This window comes from Polypterus senegalus, chromosome 1 (genome assembly GCF_016835505.1).
Source record: "Polypterus senegalus isolate Bchr_013 chromosome 1, ASM1683550v1, whole genome shotgun sequence".
NCBI classification, from domain to species: Eukaryota; Metazoa; Chordata; class Cladistia; order Polypteriformes; family Polypteridae; genus Polypterus; species Polypterus senegalus.
This window is the reverse complement of record NC_053154.1, coordinates 75,581,610-75,603,577: the sequence shown is the minus strand read 5'-3', so window position 1 is coordinate 75,603,577 and position 21,968 is coordinate 75,581,610. Positions and strand designations below refer to the sequence as shown.

The 21,968-nt window shown below is 39.7% G+C and overlaps 1 protein-coding gene across 3 annotated transcripts in view; it reads right to left on the bottom strand.

Moving 5' to 3' along the window:
* The window catches only part of bcan (brevican), a 62,317-nt gene extending 57,334 nt beyond the window's left edge, over positions 1 to 4,983 (bottom strand). For 2 of the 3 annotated variants that reach the window (XM_039751006.1, XM_039751023.1), the window contains exon 1: positions 4,716 to 4,983. The gene's annotated coding sequence lies outside the window, so the exon portion shown is untranslated. Of the gene's footprint in view, positions 1 to 4,651; positions 4,670 to 4,715 lie in introns of those variants that run through there. The other variant, XM_039751015.1, reaches the window with a different exon arrangement.
* Between the last annotated feature and the right edge of the window lie 16,985 nt (positions 4,984 to 21,968).

Genomic DNA, 21,968 nt, shown 5'->3' with positions numbered 1-21,968 from the left:
CCTACAGAGATCTGGCCAGTCCTAGGTCTGGACACCTCAGACACACTGAAATGTGGAGTTCACAAAACTCCTCCAACAGCAGAAGAAGATGATCATCATGACAAGATGTTCCACGCACCTACCCAGATGGGAGGCCTCAAATCGAGACCCAAGTGCTGCCATGCAGTGAGCAACGCTTCAGCACCACACCAGGTCTGATCCCCAACAAACCTCACCCCATTTTTAACTCTTCTGGGGATAAGGCTCCCAAGGGCTTTCCCCCAACCCCTTCATAACATGAGCAGCCTTCCTATGGGTGGCTGCAGCAGAGCTACTTCCACAGAGACCAGAAAGGAGTCCCGTATGCCTTTTGTGGCTGCATGAAATTTTTACGGTGGCTGGAGTGCCAATCCTGCCACCAAACCCAAAGATTTCTTGGGAATGCAGTTTAACGTCATACCCAGGACAAACAATTCAAAGACAGGAGTCACATCACATGTCTTGATGGCAACTCCAGTCTGAACCGGGAACTGAGAAGGACAGCTTATCTGAGGGCAGATAAGGAGGCATTTGTTAGAGGAATCTGTGAGCAAGTGACATACTATCTATGGTCTAGCGACCCATGTCCTGCTTACAGAGGAATTGAAGCATTACGCACATCTGAATCTGTTCCTCGGAGAGTTTCAGTCAGGGTGGCTGATGGAACAGTCCTTATGGATGATGCTGCAGTTGTGACTCACTGGGCTGACTACTGTGAGCAGCTGTTTAAAGCTGATCTTCCGGCTAGGACGTTGGATATCTCTGGGTTGACCGTTCTTGAAGCTGATCCTCCAATTAGCTGTGGACCACCCAATCTCACTGAGATTGCACAGGCGGTGATCCAGTTGAAGGTAGGGAAGGCTGCAGGGATCTGTTGTATCTGGGGTGAACTTCTCCAGACTGGTAGTAAGGCTGTCGTCTTAGCATTGCAAGCAATCTTTGCTTTCATTTGGGAGACAGGCGTCATCCCAACTGACTAGAAAATGGGACTTATTTCCCTATCTGGAAGGAAGAGGGTGATTACCTGGATTGTGGCAACTATAGGGGGATAACACTGCTCTCAGTACCAGGTAACGTCCTTGCTAGGGTCATCCTCAATAGAACCCATGATCTCTTGTTCACCTACTACTGACTGAAGCAGTCTGGTTTTATGTGTAAGAAGTCTGCCATCAACTGCATCCTGGCACTGATGGTTCTCATCGAGCACAAATGCAAATATCAGCAGAGTTTCTTTGCAGCCTTTGTCAATCTTTGTAAAGCATTTCACTCAGTTGATCAAGCTGCCCTGTGGGACATGTTGAGACTTTGCAGGATACCCTCCAAAGTAGAAGGAAATCATGGCCAATCTGTACACTGGAACTATGAGTGCGGTACAGAGTGGAGGCAGAACCTTTGTGTTTTTCCCAGTTGATTCTGGGGTTTGTCATGAGTGTGTTCTTGCTCCTACTCTGTTCAGTTCTTGCATGAACTGGGTATTGGGCAGGGTCATGGGGACCAGCAGCAGTGGGGCATCTGTTGATGAAGAAAGATTCACTGATCTTGACTTTGCTGACGATGCTGTGATCTTTGCGGAGTCAACTGAGGTTCTGCTCAGGACTTACGAGAGACTGAGAGGGGAGTCTGAGTGGCTGGGCTTGTGAGTGTCCTGGATAAAAACCAAGATCAAGGCCTTTAACAACCTCTTGGGTAGAGCCATCAGCAGTTTATCCATCTTCTGAGGGAATTTCAATCTCATCGAGAGGTTTACTTACCTTGGCAGTGACATTCATGTCTCTGGCTTCCTATAAAGTCAGTTGATGGACTGAAAGAACATGGGGGTCATGAGGTTGCTGGAAAGAGGTGTGTGGCACTCCCAACATCTTTTCAAAAGGACAAAGGTCCAAGTCTTTAGAATCCTGGTGCTTACTGTTTTGCTATATGGTTGCGGGACATGGACAGAGATGAAAACTGGGCTCCTTCAGTACTGTGTCTCTTGGGGGAATCCTACTGCTGGTTTGACTTTGTGTTGAATGAGAGGTTGCTCACAGAGTCCCAAATGAAGCACATTACTTGCATTGTGAGGGACTATCAGTTAAGGCACTATGGCCATGTGGCATTTTTCCCCAAGGGTGATCCGGCTCACAGGATTTTCATTGTTGAGAACCCGAGTGGCTGGACCAGGCCAAGGGGATGCCCACATAGTACCTGGCTATGACAGATAGATGGTCATTTCTGGGGGGTAGGACTGGACCACATGTCTGCCTCGGGGGTTGCCAACCAGGATCTAGCTGGGTGTGGCAACGCACTGTGCCAGTGCATGCCCCCCAACCTGACCTGAGCTGATGTGATTGAAGTCTCAGGTAACCAAACTGAAAGGTAATATGTGAGACATTAACATGATTATCATGCTAAATCAGCAGCCTTTAAAAATATTGAACTTTTCTTTTCTCACAGATGAAGACTCAGAAGGTGTTATTCTTAAAACGGTAGGCTGCCATGTAGATCAAGATGGGGGGGAAAAACTGAAACCAGCCAGAATACCTTTGCATCAGTACATCTCACATTATAAATTCCTGAGTAAGAGACCTTAGAAAGGCAAACCAATAACCATTAAGAGTTCATTAACATATTTAAAGTATAAACATGCTTTTTAAAAAGAATACAGATGTAGAAACTGAAGCCCTAAAGCAGGAGTGGAATGTGATTGAAATTATACTCTGCATATAAAATGGGTCCAACTCATTAGTCATTTAGGCTGTAAGCACCACATGATTGCCAGTGATTTTTCTTATAAGCGGTTGCATAATCCATCAATCCATAATCCAGTTTTAGGGCCATGTGGAGTTCATCCTGGAAATAATCAGGGAAAAAGCCTGAAACAGCCCCGAAGTTTCTGCCAGCCAACATAGGACGCACTTATGAAGACACCCACACCATGACATACCAGGACAATTTTGACCTACCAGATAACCTAACATACATTTTGGGATGTGGGAGGAGACTGTAGGAGAAAATCCAGAGTGATATACGAAAAGGTTCTCACACAGTAATCGAGCCGGAATTTACAACTAGTCTCCTGGTACTGAGAAGGAGCAGCACTAACAATTGTCCCATTTCCATTTACATGATTCTTTTTGTTAACTTCATGTTGTGAACTGTGGTAAATGGGTGCTGTGATATTACTATTCAAAATATTTTTTAAACATGACAATAAGGCAAGCTGTGTAACAAACATGTTCATGATGTTTAACCAAATATGTCAAATATATCAGCCTCTGTCTTGGAGCAGGTATTAAATTTTATGACTGATGCAGCTTAGGGAGGCACTGGAGGTGTAGCCAAAGGAATTTAATAAAAAACAGCTCAATTTACAACAGAAACACAATGAATCATCTGCTTATTGACAGCATGAGTTTAATTTTTAACTGAATTTTCTCAGAATTTCTTATGCTGCATATATCTTGAGTTTATCATTATTAATTCTACATTTCTTTATTATTCTCCAAGCTTTCAGGATTAAAAATAGACCTCAAGGACCGGTGGCAAACGCAAGCCAAGAGTCCCATCCATCCCCATCACACAGGAGGCACAGCATGCATAATTAATTTCCTATTTGAAATATCAGGTTTGCCAAGAAAGGATAAAAGCAAACAAAAAAGCTCAGTCAGCTTTTTTAACACATTTTGGAGGGGCACTTTTTAGAAAGAAAGAAAGAAAGAAAGAAAGAAACTTTGCCATACATATACAGTACAAAGCACCACCTGTTCTGGGCAGACCTTCACTTAGTGCTACACTTCATACCATTAATACATACTTTAATTCTGAATTTACATAAGCAAAACTGTTTCATTTTTACTGAAGCCAGGGTTACTTAATTCACTTTACAACAGTAAAAATGATTCAATATTTATCAAATACCCTTTCCAACTATTGATGAGGGTGAGGGTGCAGTTACTTTTTCTTAACCATGAAATTCCATGTCTGTTTAATAAATAATGACAAGACGCATTCTTCAAGCTTTCAGGGTTAGTTGTCAGATCAGGTCAACTTAATTATTGATTGCTGCTAAAAAACAAACAAGGCTCCGATTTCCATATGCTAACATATGCTAATACTCTCCTCAAGAAACTTGATTCACTCTGTGCAGCTCTTCAAGGATAGATAGATAGATAGATAGATAGATAGATAGATAGATAGATAGATAGATAGATAGATAGATGTACAATGCGTTTATTTTTAGCTCAAGCGCAATTTCCCTAACTTGCTGATGCAAGTAAGTAAGTGAACACCGAAAGAGTAAACTGCACCGTTATCAATAAAGACGTGTCTTCAGTTAGTAAGGCTGCGGACAAAATTGTGACGTCTAAACTGAAGCTCCATCGAAACGTGAACAGCACGTTGCACCTTGAATCTGTCCAACATTATCAAACACCGATGTCCTAAGATAGCGAGAGAGGATGTTAAGGAGACAGGCAATACGTTAAACTGCTTGTCCACATGCAAACCATTATCGGGCTCCGCAGAGATGCACATATAACAGAGAGCCGGGGACAGTGAAGTTAGAAACTTTTCTGATTTCTTCTTACTCATATTAAAGAAAATGTTTCACCGGTACAAATTAATTACGTGTTTAAAAAATGACTGTGGTACTGACCGTTCTTTGTTTCCCTGCGTCTACCGGCTTCTTTTTTTGGAAGAAGAAGAAAGCGCAAGCCTACCTGCTTCTTGTCACTTTGAGGTGCACAGCACCGCAGGCTCAGTTCAGCTGGGAGTCGCGCGCCTCGCGCCTCGGATGCTGCAGTGCACGCGGGATGAGTTACTGCGGCGCTGATTGCAGAGGGACTGCGAAGAGGACAGCTGAACAGATCCGGCAAGAGTTAGCAGGCAGAAAGGGAGTGGGCGCTGGAGTGGCAAGCAGAATAACTGCAAAGCGGGAAATCCTGCGAACATCCTACTTTATCCCACCTACAAAAAAGTCTTTCTTCTAAGCGTGACGCACACGAACACACACGCGCGCTCACGGGCCAAAGGGTGGTGGGGGTGATGGTGGGGGTGGAGGAGAGCATCGATCTTGTCGAATGTAATTACTATTTTTGATAAATCAATTTGTAATATGTAAAAACTATAGTTTGCTAATTAGAGATGTGCTTTTAAAGAATGAGTATAGTAGACTGTGGTGGCGGAGGGCTAGGATAGAAAGAGACTAACAAGGTATCAAAAGAATGAAGACATATGTTATGCGACCGTTCGACCTTGAATAAAGCGTAACAGCTAATGCGTTAGGTTTAGAGCATTCGTTTTTATTAATTCGGCTCTTTATTTTTCTGTATATCCTTTTCTTAAATCCAACCACAGCATCTATCTGGCCTTCTATCTGTCCATCCATTATTATCTTGTCGAGGTCCCAAGCAGCATCAGCTGCAAGACAGGAAATGCTTGGACCGAGTGGCACTACCATCCTTTTAAATTCAGAACAAGTCCATGGAAAAGCCTCCAAGTCAGCACCAAGGCTGGGATCTGAACCCAGAACTCTGGAGATGTGAAGTAGCAGTACCAACCATAAAAGCACTGAGTAAATTAAGTCAACCCCTGAAAAGGCTCTTGTGAAAAAATAGAAAGTTGATCCTTATTGCTATTTTTTTTTTTACTATAGTCAGAATTAAACTGACCTGATCTAACAAATACAACTGAAAGCTTGCACTTCACAATTATTTATTGAATTGAAATGCTGTAAAAATCAAATAGGGGCCCTTCTGGTTTCAGTAGTCAGTGTCGCTCATTTTGGCAGAAATAGCTTCATGTTTTTTGCAATACAGAGGGATTTCCTTACACTTTTCCCCTGGAATTGCAATATTTCACAAGGTTTTAAATTCAATATTTCATTTAGCTTTCATTAAACTCTCCATTTCTTCTTTCAAGTGTTTTTTTTTTTTTTGTATGTTGTACATCTAGTTCAATGTTTTCATCACTGTCCAGCAAGCTTAAAAAATAAAGGTGCCAAAGTGGTTCTTCAGAGCAATGCTATAGGGCAACCATTTTGGCTTCCCAAAAGAACAATCAACATGAATGTTCCAGAAAGAACCTTTATTTATTACAAATACTGTCATAGAATATTCTCCCAAGCCAAAAAGTCACAGATTTCAGTCAGACTTTATTAAAAGATAACAAGCCATGTTAGGTCTGCAGAGAAATCCGCTATTCTTGGTCATGGTGACTTAACATAAATAAGATACTTAGATGCTCCTGCTTATGCTAATGGACAACACCTAACAATAATTCCACCACTACTGTCTAATCACCCTTCAGTCAAGCCCACTTTACATTAAGTTATGCCAAGGGTGGGCAAAGTTGTTCCTAGAGGGCTGCAGTGCCTGCAAGTTTTTGATCCAACCCAAATTCTTAATATGAAGCATTTATTGCTCAAGCAACATTTCTGCTTCATTTCAGTTGTCTCTCTCATTAAGATTTTAGACCATTACTTATTTTAGTCTTAAACAGCTGCATTTTTGGTTTTTAATTGCTCCTTATTATCAATAAAATGCAAATGACAAAAGTAACCAGCAGTTCTCCATTTAGTTTGTTTTCATTTACACCTGTATTTATTGTCAAGTATTTGATTTAATTAATCACTTGGAAGGAATGTGAAGAGAAAAGAGTGAAGGACTGAGAATTACTCATCCATTTTAGACTTCAAATCATTTGGATGATATGCTTAGAAAGGGAAACAAAATCTAGGATATGAGAATGACCTGCCATGGAAGAGTTAAAGCACTAACAAGCCATGGAATTAAATTATTGGCAAGGATTGTTTTCTAATTAAGTAACTGAGTTGGAACAAAAACCTGCAGCTACTGCGGCCCCCCAGGACTGACTTTGCCCACCCATGGGTATACCCATCCCTGCCCTTTACTAATGGACAACATCTTTTGGCATCTTGCCACTATTGTTTCTCATGCCTACTTTCCATTTGGTATTGCCCAATTTCCCACCCAATCTTTGGCAATGGTTTCTTTCAGGGTGTCATTTTATATTGGTGGAGTAGTTTCATGTAAGACTCAGTACACAACTGTCAAACCCTGGTCCTGGAGGGCCGCAATGGCTGCAGGTTTTCATTCTAACTATCTTCAGTTAGAAGTTTTTGCCATTAATTCATTTCTTTTCCATTAGTTTCAATTAACTTGAACTCAGGCCGCTTAGTTGTCTCTTTTTCCTTAATTAGAAGCCAAACAATAATGAGACACAGAACAAGTCACCACATGACCAGCTCACCTGTGCCCATCACACATTATTTGAAAATAAAGAAAGGTGATGGTCTCGGTAAGGTTGATCTCTCAGGTCACGAAAACATTCTGACAGTGTTCTTAGAAAAAATAGAAAAATCAACAGTTTTGGAAATGTCTGCTGTGGCAGAATGGAAGCAACAAAAAGCCATGGAAATAAATAATGAGTTTAATTAACAGCAAGAATCAGCTTCTCATTAAGAAATTGGTTGGAGCTTCAGAATCCCAGTTTAGCTGGTCATCTGTTGGATTGTTTCACATCTCATTTCTGTTTGGCTGTCATTTAATGAAGAAAGGAGGAAATTCAGAGGACTGAATCCTTAAAAATAAGGCTATTAAAATGAAGGGAAAAGAAGTTAATTAGCAGTGAAAACTACTCACTGATTAGCAAAGGGGTTAGAATGAAAACCTGCAGTCACTGCGGCCCTCCAGGCCGGGTGTTCGACACTCCTGACTTAGCACATATCATTGTATTCAAGTGTTTTAACTATCTACGGCTAAATAAAATTCAGTTCTTAGCAGTGCGTAAACTGTATTGGTGGTACGATTACAATATACTTTAAAATATAATAAATTCTTAAAAGGTGCAGAACCACACAGTACAATAAGCACGTAATTAGAATGATAACATTTATTTATATACCACATTTTAATGTAAATGATGTAGCTCAAAGTGTTTTACAAGAAAAAATATAAAAATAAAATTAGGCAATACTAATGAAGAATAAAGGTTTGATGGCCAGGGAGGACAGAAAAAAACAAAAAAAAAAAAAAGAAGAAGAAGATTGGAGGGGAAAAAAAAACAAAATCTTCATGGGTTCCAAGGCCACGAGACCACCCAGCCCTAAACTAGACATCATACCTAACATAAATAAGTGCTTCATTATATTATACATTCTAATTTCTGGGCTTACTATGTTCTGATTTCTGTGGTAAATTATCCAGTGTGTGATTATATAAAATATTAAATAATATTTATATTGGTATACTTCCATAATGCTCACAAAAATGGTAACAGATTTATGAAATACCAATGGATTTCTGACTTTAAAAGGACTCTTGCTGCTTTGAAAAGCACAGGCTAAGTTTGGGTTTTATTGTTCTATCAGTATCCTGTAGTAACCTATACTTTAAAGATTTCTTTTTTTCTCCACATATTAGCAACTTTTTCCAAGCTGAAAAAAACAATTTCATATGCAAAGACCCCTCCAAGAATGAAATGGTTCTTTGTCAAGCAGTGGCTGTACGAGGAACCACAGATCACAGTCAAGTTCCATATTTTTAAGAGTGTTGTTGCCACTCCTGTTTTTGCTTTGCACAGGCTTTTTTGATATATCATTTCATGTTCTTCACAAACTACATTGTGGGATTTATTGTTAACTCAGAAACAACTAGTTGCCTGTGCCTTATAACAACTAACCCCAAACTAAAATGTTCTTTTCTGCATTCATTACAACTAATATGAGGTTCTTTTATTCAAAGATAGCTTGTTTGCTCTCTCTCAGATACTACATCCAGTTCTACACCCAATATCTACAATATCTACAGTCAATATAGAGATAATATCTACAATTCTAACTCATCTGTCTAGAGTACACTGACTTAGACATCTTCTACTCCCTGACAATATCTAAGCAATTTTTTTTCAGGTATTCCTTTTTTTGGTTTTTGAGAGAAGATTCGTCTTCGTTTTTTTTCATTGTTTCATTTCAGGCTTTTTCCACATGAGCTTTGACCTTGGTTGAAACAACAGACGCCTTTTGACTCTTTGGGCTTTCAGGAGACTTTCTTGTGCTGACAGGACAGCCTGTTCTTAGTATACATATACCCATACCATATGCTAAAGATGACGTCAAAGCCACACAAGCGAAAATACAAATGAGAGAGAGTTAGAGAGTTAAGGCAAACATTCAGGGGACATTAAATCCAGTTTTAGGGTCAAGGCATCCAAAGCCTATTCAAGGAAAATGTAGATCAGCCCTGAATGGGTTGCTTGTCCATCTCAGTGCATGCATCCATACAGTATGTAATGTATTTCGAGTTACAAAACAAACTAAACTTCACATCTTTGGGATATGGAAGGACACTGCATTATCATTTACAGAATGTATAAATATAAACAGAAATCATGCAAACTGCTCATGGAGGTTGACCAGGCTGGAATTTGAACCCAGGACACTGACCTTATTCAAACTGCAATCATGTAACAGTATACCTAATTAGTCAAAAGGTCAAACAAAAATTAGTATTGACATCAAAATTGCAGGAAAATTTAAGGAAGCCTGATGTTTTATAGAAAACTGAAAGAGATGAGATCAAGAAAAAACAGAGTATAAGCAGGCCTAAAGAAGAAGGATGGTGAGAAATGAAGAAGTGAGGAATAAATGGGAAGAACATATTGGGAAGGAGGTGCATAATGATGAAATGTAAAAACTGTCCCACATTATAGTGGAGGAAAAGATAGAAGAAGAAGTGGAGGAAGTAAAGAAATTGGTCAGAAGATTGCAGAAGAATAAAGCAGCAGAAGATGATGAGATCACAGCAGAATACCTAAGACATGGAGGTCAATGGAGTGTAAAGATTATAGAACAATGAGTTTGATACCACATGTCATAATGATTCTGCTCCAGGTAGTGAAAGCAAGAAACAACAGCAAAAATAGAGCAACACCTGGAATAAAGTGAGAGAGAGAGAGAGTGATTATAGCAGAAAGAATGATTAAAAAGAAGAAAAAATCTATACATGTGCTTCATAGATTATGTTAAAGCTTTTGATAGACTGAAACATAAGAAACTGTTAGAAATAGACATAACGAGTCAAGAGAAAAGAATTATAGATAATTTGCAGCAGAAGGAGAAAGTAAAGATTCAGGAGACACCGATTAAGAGAGAAATTAGACAAGGATGCATAATATTACCCATACAGGGAATTCCTTCTAAAAGAAATGGAATAGGTAAAAATAAAGAAAGAAGAGATTACAAGCATACGTTATGCAGATGATACTATAATACTGGCATCAAGAGTGCAGGATTTAAGGAAGAGAGTAGAAGAGATCTACAAAGCATGCAATGAGTATGGGATGGAAATGAATGTAAGGAAGACTAAAGTAATTGTGATCAGCAAGAAGGGGAACATCACAGATATTGTATTCATCGGATCATGAGTAGGTGAAGGAATATAAATACCTTTGGATCTGGATTAAACAGCAAGGGGATTGCTTGATTGCAATAAAAAGAAAAAGAAATAAAGCAAAGGAGACTTCTGGGACAGCAAAGAATTCTTCAGATTGCCTTATGGGAAAGTGTTCATTCAGTCTGGATCTGAAAGCAGAGATGATATTTAAGAAGGATGAATGCCAGGACTAGATCAAAGTAATACTGTAGTCATCCAGAATATGACTACATGTCTGGATGGATGTATTGGGTCAAATCTTCCATGGTTAGTGAAGTAAGCATCTTTGTGGTGTCATATGGAATCCCAGAGCTGTCAAATGGTGCCATGGGACTAATCCAACCAAAACTTTTACTGCTTTTTCTGTAGATGAGAGTGTAGAGCAGACTGAAATCTGCGTCCCAGAACGTCCAACAAAAATTTATGTAAAAGGGAAACATATTGATGTCCTCTTAGAAAATGGTACCAGATATGTTTGCCACTAAAACTTACTGTATATAATGGGTGACAGGATTATTTTGTAACAAAACTGTGCTCAGCAAGAACCAGAGAGCCCCGTGGACCATAAGATGCTTTGCAGTTTAGGGGCACTGTGCCCTGAACAGAGAAGACTTCATCAAAACCAGAACACTTGTTGTTGAAGCCTGTAACAGAGTGAATTTTTCCAACTAAATAGTGATGTGCAGTCTTGAGAACATCAGGGAAAGTAGCTGCCATAGCAATATTGTTCAGTAGATGTCATTTTTTATTTGAGTTGCAGAGAAGGGTCCTTCTTCACTTTAACTATTTAAAAGGTCAAGCAAACTGCAAAAACTAGAAGGAAAATCAGAACATTTAAGTTAAAGAGGCAAAAAAAATTGTAGTGAAAAGGTGGTCCGGCTCCTTACTCATATTTCCCAAAAAATAACTGTTAGGATATACAAGCAATGCTAAAAGTGTCGAGAACCTAACAGCAATGGGAGATGTCTCTTTAGACCAGTGGTCTAGGGGGGCACAAAGTAACAAAAAGGGGGAGTGAAGATGTGAAAAAAAGAAAACAAGAATCAAAAATATGAAAAATACATCTATTGAAACCAAAACAAATTGACTTAAACTACATTCTGATACTAGAAAAATAAATATAGAGTAAGTTAAATGTCGATAAAAGTTAAGTAGGTTTAATAAAATATGCTTCTATGATATATCATTAATTAAAAAAGAACAAATTGGTATTCGTGGGATCCTTTCAAAAAAACGTTAGGGGGGCGCGATTCAAACTGTTATGAAAACTCGGGTCACAAATACGTAAAGGTTAAGAAACGCTGCTTTAGACAGAGGTTGTGGAAGCCTGGAAGAAAGTTCTTAGATATGAGGTTGTTGTGGACATCATAACTTTATTTAAATTGGAATAATTTAGATATTAGTTATTTTTTCTAATGTGTAGCTAAATGTTAAATTGCTTGAAATCCTTTCAAATCAGGGGTGTCAGACACAACACCAGACCATCATATTCTCATATGGCAGTTAAAGACTCCACTATATGCTCTATAATATGGTATAATGCTGGTGAGTGGAGAAGGTCACCATTGCTTCAAAAGAAGATTAATTTCCCCCAGGTCAGCAGCTATCTGGACTTTTTGTTTTCCTCTTCTTAGAAGTGAATTGACAATATCAATGCGGTACCTTCTACATCACTCACATTATGCCTGCAGCCTATGACATTACTCATGTTATGCCTGCAAATGTCACAGTCAATTGCATCATTCTGGACGTTCCTATTCTAAGATGAGCTCAAAAGTTGGGCTAAAATCGTCCTTAGTGGGTGTGCTAAAGAAAAATAAGAAGAGCCTAGAAACATGGCCACATTATAAAATATGTCTGAAGTTATTTGAATTGCTTTTAGAAAAGAAGTGAAATAGAGTAGAGTAGAGGAGAAGAGAGGAGGGCAGAGTACAGTAGAGTAGATTAAAATAAAGTGGAGTATATTATATTGCATCTAATTTGTCACTGTTTGTGTATGTGTGCTTTGACGGGTGGAGATTTGTGGGGGTTTGAGGAAGGTGAACCAAGGAAGGCAAGAGGTGGTTATGTCTGGGGGCTTCTCTGAGTATTAATCCTACCAGCAAGAATTTACTATAACAAGTACTCACAGACTAGTTTTAAAAACAGTAGCATTTTTTTTTTATTTCTCTTTCTTTCTTTCTTTCAGAAAAGAAGAAAGAAATGCAAAAATATGAAGAAGTTCACTATTCAGAGAGCATAATAACATCTAAATACTGTATAAAGATGATGCTGAAATTAAGAGAAGGACTGGAATTGCTAAATGCTCGTTTGAACATTTCAGTAAGTTTAACCACAAGGGGTTGCCACTGAGTCCCAAACCACAGTAATGCTTAACACAAAGAACATTTATTTGTCTGCAACATGTTCCAATAATAACCTGTCAAAAGATCAATTCCAGAATACAAATGTGACTGATTTCTTCCCTCCTTCCTTCCACCAAGAGTGTTGCCTGCTGCCTGTTGACTCTGACTCCTCCAAGTGATGTGGCTGGCTCCTTTTAACCTGGACGTAGGAATGCTTCCAGTGTCACAGCAGTGGTCATCTGAAGTGCTTCCAGGTTATACAGAAACCAGAGCAGTCTCCTTCCAACAGCACCAACTTCCAGCACCCAATGACCCCGACAGAGCTGCTCTTCTAAACTCTTATTTCCATGTAACCCTGCAGGAGACCTAACTGGGAACAACCTGGGGGAACACTGTCACCTACCATGTGGGGGAATTAACATCCTTAGGCATCCATGTTTGCCCAGTCCATCCATTAGTTGCGCCAACCATCCCGGCCGTATTGCAGATCTTCCTAGCTGCCATTCCATTATGGCCTACCAACAAGTAATGGTTCACTCACCATCCCAGTCGGGATGCCAGTCCATTCGCCTTTACATCTACACAAGATACTAATGAAAAGCACAATTTCCATGGGTACGACAATAAGAATTTTTCAGTGCTACATTCATTCCTCACTAAAATACAGAACTGAATGTTGTTCAGTTTCAGAGCTAAATGAGGGTACACCCAAAGCTGCAGAGATGTGGCTTCTAAGAAAAATGATGAAAATATAATGAGGAAATGTTGCCAAAATCATCCATAGTAGAAGAGAATTAGAAAATGGCAGCTGGGATTTTCTGGGATATGTACTGAGGAAAAAGAAGTTTGATAAATGAATAGAAAGAGATGTCATGGCCAACAGGTCATGACGTTCATGAGTTACATTAAAGTTACATTAAAGCAAAAGTTTTGAAGTGCTTATTAGAACTTCTCAGTATAAAAAAGTTACAAGAACATGTCCATGCAGATCGTAAAAAAAAAACAACACATAATGCTAATGGCAGAGAATCATAATTTGTTTATAAGTGCATATTTGAAAAGGATTCTCAGACAAAGAAGATGTTAATACACAGAAAACATAAATCAGTAAACAGAGTTCCTGTGGCAACATTTGGCTGAAAGTTGTTAAGCCAAAACCAATCAGTAAGTTTCTTTCAAAGTCTTGTCTTTATTTTTTTAAACAAATTTAGGATGCCCCTCAGAATGTAAGGTGATCTTATATACAGTAAGGTCAGTGACACAGTGTTCATAATTTTAGCTCTGTATGCCACCACAATGGGTTTGAAATTAAACAATCAAAATTTGATTGAAGTACTGTACAGACTTTCATGTTTAATTTAACTTCCATTTGGGAATGACATCCATTTTTCTTTGCATAGTCCCCCCATTCCCCCATTTTCAGCATTTGACTAACAAACCGTTCCATAGCCAGGAGTGAGCAGTTTTTTTTCATCATTTCATTAACTAATAAGCAGGTAAAAGGTCTGAAATTGATTCCAAGTGTGGAATTTTCATTTGGAAAATGTCACTGTGAACTCTCAATAAGTGGTCCAAAGAGCTGTCCATGCAAGTAAAAGCAGCCCATCATTAGGCTGAGAGAACAAAACAAACCCTTTAGAGATATAGCAGAAGAATGACGAGTGGTCAAATCAACCATTCAGTATATTCTTAAAAAGAAGGAACACACTGGTGAACTCAGCAACACCAGAAGGTCTGGAAAACCACAGGAGACAACTGTGCTGGATGATTGCAGAATTCTGCCCTTGGTGAAGAAGAACCCCTTCACAACATTTAGCTAATCCAAGAACACTCTTCCGGGAGGTAGACCTATCATTGCCAACGTCTATAATCAAGAGAAGACTTTATGAAAGTAAAGACAGAGGGTTTACCACAAGGTGAAAACCACTGATAAACCTCAAGCATAGGAAGGACAGATTAGACTTTGCCAGAAAACATTTTTTAAAGACTGTCTAGCTTTAGAACAATTTTCTTTAGGCAAACAAAACTAAGATCAATATATAACCAGAATGTTGGAAAGAGAAGACTATGGAGTAGAGAAGAAATGGCTAATGATCTGATGAATACCACAATATAGATTAAACATGGTGGAGGCAGTTTTTGGCATGATCAAGCATGGCTGTGAATGGAAGTTGGTCACTAGTGTTTATTGATGATATGACTGCTGGTAGAAGTAGCAGGATGATTTCTGAAGTGTACAGTGCTATACTGTCTCCTCAGATTCAGCCAAATCCTGCAAAATTAATAAGTAACGCTTCACAGAGAATGAGACAAAACATACTACTAAAACAAACCAAGTGCTTTTCAATGCACTGTAGTGCAATTTTCTTCAATGGTCATGTCAATCAACTGACCTCAACCTAATTGGATATGCATTTCACTTGGTAAACATAAAACTGATGGTTTAAAGTCCAACGAGCAAGTAGCAACTGAAGACAGCTGTAGTAAAGGCCTGGCAAAGTATCATTAGGGTGGAAACCCAGCACTTGGAGATATAACTCATTGACTATAAAGAATTTTCAACAAAATATTAAAAATGATCATTACATTTTTGATTATGTTAGATTGTCAAAATACTTCTGAACCCTGAAAAGAGGGGCGGCATTTATTAAAATGACTGTCTTTTCTAAAAGCTTGTTTAATACCTTGAAATAAAGCTGAAAGTCTACACTTCAGTCACATCTTGATTGCTTTGTTTCAAATCCTTTGTGGTGGTGTACAAAGCCAAAATTATGAAAATCGAGTCACTGTTCAAATGCTTATGGACCCTACAGTAGGACAGCCACTATGACCCTATTTAGCACATGCTAAATGATGCACAGCATTGTAGTGATGAAGTATACTTAATTGAAGTGTCTGTTAAAAACAAACACACAAAATAGCACTATCATAATGATAAAAATTACATACAAAAAAGAAAAGAAAATGTGTTCAGAGCTGACTATTCAGCAAGTTTGGAGCTATTGGACTTAATGATTTGATGTACCATCTGATAACTATATAATCCTACTAATTGATTTTAAAGCACACATGGGTAATAAAGGAGATGCTTAAATGGTCAACATTGTGAGGTACAGCTTAACTGATCAGTACCCAAGTGGTGAATGGTTGGATTTCTGTTCTAGACTTGAATTGCCTAAAAGGAGTATGGTCACCATGTGTTCCATAAGTGAACTTGGTACCAGAGTACCTGGGGCCGAAAGTCAGGGATCAGCTTCATAGTTGTGTCACCTTATCTGATGCGGTATGTTCTGGACATTAAGGTAAAGAGAGGTTGGAGCAGTGAGGTGATTACCATTTTGTGTGTGGTGAGGTGACTCAGATGAGTAACGCACTTTCTAGATAGACCTGGAAAACCTAAATAAGGTAGTTGAGAGGTTGCTAGGAACAATTAGAAGATGTTCAGCTCCAGAAAGTTGTAGGTGTCTGTCATGGCAGTAACTCTGAGGACTGCTGCATTCCATGCAGTCACTGAATTTGCATAGCAAAAGATGTGCTTGTACACTTGCAGTTAAGCGAAGTCTGTTTCATGTAAGCGCTGGACTAAATCAGGGAGTTGTCTTGTCTCCTCTCCTATTCATCATTTTTAAGACAAGTCAAATCAAACCAAGTTGATTGTCATGTACATAAGAAAATGAACTTCTTACTAGGGTGTCTCCTCAGAACAGTTGACAATAATACAATACCAATAAAAGACACACCTGCTAAAAAAGTACACATAGCATATTACATTTATTTATATATAATTAAATGCAATATATGGAGAAGAAATCATGGTGCAGCTGAGGTTTTTGAGATTATCCGGTTTGGGAACCCAAGGGTTGAATCTCTTCTGTTTGCTGATGATATTTTCCCCTTGCTTTCATCAGACTGTGATCTCTGTTGCACCCTGGAACAATTCACAGCTGAGTGTGATGGGAATGTGTTAAGAATTAGCACCTCCAAATCTGATGTCACGGTCATCTTCCACAATAGTGTGATTTTTCCTCCTCAGTTTAGGGATAAGCAGCTGCTCCCAGTAGAGGATTTCAAGTGCCTTGGGGTCATGTTACATGTGAGAGAAGACCTGATTGTGTGATCTGAGAGTGCAGTTTTACATACTGTGGTCTGACACTAGAAAAACCCAGGTTCAAAAGAAATGTTGGGACACCAGCCATCTCATTTATTTCCTTTAACAAAATTAACCAAACTAAGCACACATTAGTGCTGCAAAACTTAGACATAGTCTGTAGCCTTCTCTTTAAGTCAGCAGAGCTGCTTGGTTGAACAGGTCTTGGCTTTGTATGGAGCCCCATTTTCCAGTCTGGCATGACTCAAAGTGAAATGTCTTCTTCTGGGGTTGCCTGTCTTTATAGGACTTGGACCAAAAGGGGTAGAGTCAGTTGCCCTCATTGGGCATCTTCTTGGAGCTGTGGCGATAGAAACAGGTGGCAAAGCTGGCAGCAGCGCCATTCTTATTTTGCGGGTGGTATTACATGCCTCAACTGAGCCTGGAAGGCAACCCTTAGATGCGTAGACTTGGCAATACATTGTATCATGTATTGTATGAGTGTGGTGGTGAAGCTTCTGATTTACTCATCATTTTATATCCCTTTCTCACATGTGTTGACAAGCTCTGGGTGGTGACTGAAAGAATGAGATTATAAGTTCAAGTGACCAATGTGACGTTCAGCCTCTACGATAGGTTGAGGAGCTCAACAGAATGGGAGGACTACAGAATAGAACCATTTTTTCTAATTGAGTGGAGCCATTTATGACAGTCTTTGATTCATCTTGACTGGAGGTGTACATGGTGCAGCCCACTGGTAGAAGAGCCAGGGGCATTTCTAAGACATGCTGGGGGGATTTTAACTGTCTGCTGGCCTGGTGCGCCTGGAAATTCCACAGGAGCTGAAAAAGTTGCTGAGGGTTGGATGGCCTGGTCAGCACAGCTACTGTGACCCTCAACATGGTAAGCAGAGGGAAAAAAGATGATGATGATGATAAATCTCTAGACTCATTGCTATACATTTTGTGATTTGTAGTAGAGAAAGTTCAAATAGGAGAAAAGCAAACTGAAACACCGTTTTTCAGAGCAGAATGACCAGTAAGTGTAGGAAAGGTTGAAAAAGGATGGCTGCTTCTTTAATAATAACTAGCCAACCTACGCCGCATAATCGGGCCGCTTTTTAAATGATTTTTAAGCACAGAGGAAAAAATAAACATTTGAAAAATCCGTAATTTAATAAACCACCAAGAAAAGCAACATTGCAACAATGCACGCTACAAACCAACATACAATTGTCCGTGACTGAAAACCGGAGGAGCCCCGTCACGCCTTCTCCTTCCAAAGCGAAGGACGGGGTTGAACGGCGCTCGTTCAGTGCGCACTGCCCGCTTATGTGCCCGCCCCCAACTCCCTACCTGAGTTGCTTTCGTCTGTGTACAGTCCACATGCACCTGTGAGTCACGTTGACTGTTAATTTTCCAAACAGCGACTCAGTCGGTTTCCATGTTGATTTTTCATTGTTCTTTGCGGTTACGGCTGCTTTATTATATATAATCCACCAAGTTACATGAACATGGGGGTTACAAAGGGTAGGGACGTAATCAGTGCGAGCGTATGACCCGCACATACTGGGGATTTCTCGTTGGTGGGGAACAATTGCAAGCCCCGGTCCCCATTACGAATGGGGTTCAACGGCTTACCCATGCCTCTCGGCGCCGGGTAGACACACGTTGATCCATTCAGTGTAGCGCGCGTGCAGTACCGGACATACAAGTGCATCACAGACCTGTTAATGCTCAATCTCACGTGGCTGAAAGCCACTTGTCCCTCTAAGAATTTGGACGCCGACCGCTGGGTCGTGTAACTATTTGGCAGGCGGGAGTCTCGTTCGTTTTCGGAAATAACCAGCCAAATCGCTCCACCAACTAAGAACTGCCATGCACCACCACCCACAGAATCGAGAAAGAGCTATCAATCTGTCAATCCTCTCCGTGTCCGGGCCGGGTGAGGTTTCCTGTGTTGAGTCAAATGAAGCGAAAGGCTTCACACCTGGTGGTGCCCTTCCGTCAGTTCCTTTAAGTTTCAGCTTTGTAACCATACTCCCCCCTGAACCCAAAGACTTTGGTTACCCAGTTGGCTGCCCTGTTGCGGGGCCTGCATTGGTGAAGCAGGTGAGACGGTAATGAAACAGAGGCACAGGGCTTATTGGTTTTTAAAGACTGCTTCCTTCATTGGGTTTTAACCAATGCACGGAATGAACCAACACACAATCATCTGTGCGGCGCTCAGGGTGGAACGGGAGGAGAGGAGAAGGACATCCACTCTGCTCCGTCCGTCATGCTAGTCTGCTGATTTCTCGTTCAGTATACACTGCCTGCTCATGTGGCCACCTTCAACTCGTCACTCGAGTCGTTGTCATCTTTGTACAGTTCAGATGCACCTGTGACTCACGTAGACTTTTCATTGCTCTGTGCGGTTTTGGCTGTCTTTCTATATATAATCCACCAAGACACCCGACCACGGTGGGAGAGGGGTGTGTACAAAGTGCAGGAGCATCTAAGAAGACGCATGTTTGTTGCGGATGCGAATTGCTGTATGTAGCATGTAAAACAGTTTGCTATGGTCACGCGGTCGTGCGTCATAACCGAAAACTCGTTTTTTAAAGACTGCTTACTTCATTGTGTTCTAACCTTAGTTGTAAAGGAATGTTTTAAGGATCCCATGGGATACCCCTCGCAAACCGTTTTACACGCTGCATATGGCGATTCACCTCCGCGAGAAACATGCCTCTATGAACAGTCAGCGTGGGTCGGAGCTGCATGTTGCCTCTACGACAGACACATATAAATCACGCCATTTTTTCTGTGTCGTCGCGTCTGAGTTGGTGGGCGTGGCTCCGAGAGTTGTCGTCGTATCCAATGGTCTTGGAGTTTGTTGGCCGTGGCTACTTCCTGTGTGCGCCATAGGTGTCTCACTTGTCGGCGGCTTAGTGAATCCACGCCCCTCCCAGCGTGCTTTCCATGGTCGTTTTGCCTTAGTGAATTATATATATAGATAATAATAATAATAATAATAGTAATAATATTAATAATACATTTTATTTCAATGCACCTTTCTAAACACACAAGGACACCATACAGATAATAAAATTCAAAAGAACCACACGGTCAAAATTTTTCAGTTCCACAGAAAAAGAGCAATACAATTTACAATACAAATTATACCGGAGAGCAACATCAATTAGATGCCCCAGCATTAACTCAAACCGAAAATATGTATGTTTCAATATTTTTAAAATAAAAAATACATAATAAAAAACTTCATACATCCTAATTAAAGGATAAGTGTCTGTGTGTCTGTCTGTTATTCCATTCACTGCTTTTCCCAGTCCCATACCAAATGGCATATAACAGAGACATATGCAATGCATTTATCATTCTAAAAAGATGGAGCATCAAAAACATTTGTAGTGATGCATTTTATTACTACAAATGTTTTTGATGTGCCATCTGATGAATTATTGCCACATGCATCACAGAATACGTTCCAATAGATGGTGCACTGCAATCATCCACACCGAGGCCTACATTGATTACCTAAATTTCAACAAATCTTAGACGAGTATCATGGCTAGTTTTGAATATTTCAAATATGTAGTAAAATTGCAGAGAATAGGTGGATTTTTCATGTTAAAAATAATGCTTTATCAACAAATTAGTAGACAAGTCTTTGTGTTGAAAATACCTCAGAAATTTAAGATTACTAATAGCTTGACTCCGAGAGAAAAAGCTCACTAGGTGGGATCATTTTAGAGCCATTTTTTCTAAGTTGTAGAACTAATACCTCCTTGATCAAACAGCCTTTAAAGATATCACAATGTGAAAATAGCAAGGAATTTGTCAAAAAATGCAACTGGCCCTGGGGTGTTTATTCATTTATTACTCCATATGAAATCCCAGGTAATTAAACACTTTTCTCACCAGGAGAACCTCAATTAAATGTGCTTTGCTTTGATTTATTTTTAAAATACAAACACAATGGATGAATAAAATACTTGTAAAAGCTTTCTAATTTTCTTCACTATTTGTATGTACTTATTCTAGTTCTAACATTGCATTCCATGGTATGAAAATTAAGCTTTGCTGTAATTATGCTTGTTTTCCATTGGTTTCTTAATAATCTGATTACCTGGCCTATTAGGATCATTAGCACACACATGAAAGTCATTTGTTCCTCACGCAGGTGTGTCTGGGCCCTCAGACTACAGACAGGCACTCAGCACAGTCTGCTACACATTACAAATGTCATCATGGCAAGGTTGACATCGGTTTTAATCTTGAGATCTAATGGGATGTGTGCTATAAAAGAAAAAAAATAAATAAATAAATGAATGGCACTGCAAGATCCTGGGCTCACATCTCAGGTTGGTCACTCTTTGGGAGCAATTTGCACAATGTCCCTACATTTTTTCTGGCTTCTCTGGATTTTTTCTTTCACAACCTAAACATGTTCAAGGAGTGAGCATGGTTTGAGGGACTGGCACCAAATACAGAGTTGCTGTCCCCTTTGCTCTAAATTTGACGAGCAGGTTTAGTGAATGAAGGAATGGCCAGATAGACTGAGATAAATCAGAATCATTTGGTTTGAAAGTGTCCTGTTGGCCTTGCAACAAAACGTTTTTTACCACATGACCCTTCATTCTTGCCTTTTATTGTGCAGTTAGATTTTTGTGTTGTAACCTGTCAATATGATTTACTTATCCTATTAAATTTGATTATTTTTTCTAAATTACTCTTATTAAATAAGATGTATTTCAAACAATAGGACAGTTCTAGTATGCTTGGACTTCATATGCGTGAGTAGTTAGTTCCATTGCATTGCTGACATCAACAGGCTGCTGTGGTGTGTCTTTTGTTCAATGGTTTGCTTGAGAGTTTTTTGCATCTGGAATTTTTTTCTTTAACATTTGGGTATCAAAAGTAGATTCAGAGTGTCGTTAATGATCACCACAAAGATTTTACAACTTTTTTAATAAGCGAATGAGCAAAACCTCTGTGTAACAACAAGGTGAGACTGCACAGCCTCCAGTTCTCCATGCAGTCCACATGCCAGTGAGAGTGAAATGGACTGACTCAACCGTGCTTCCAG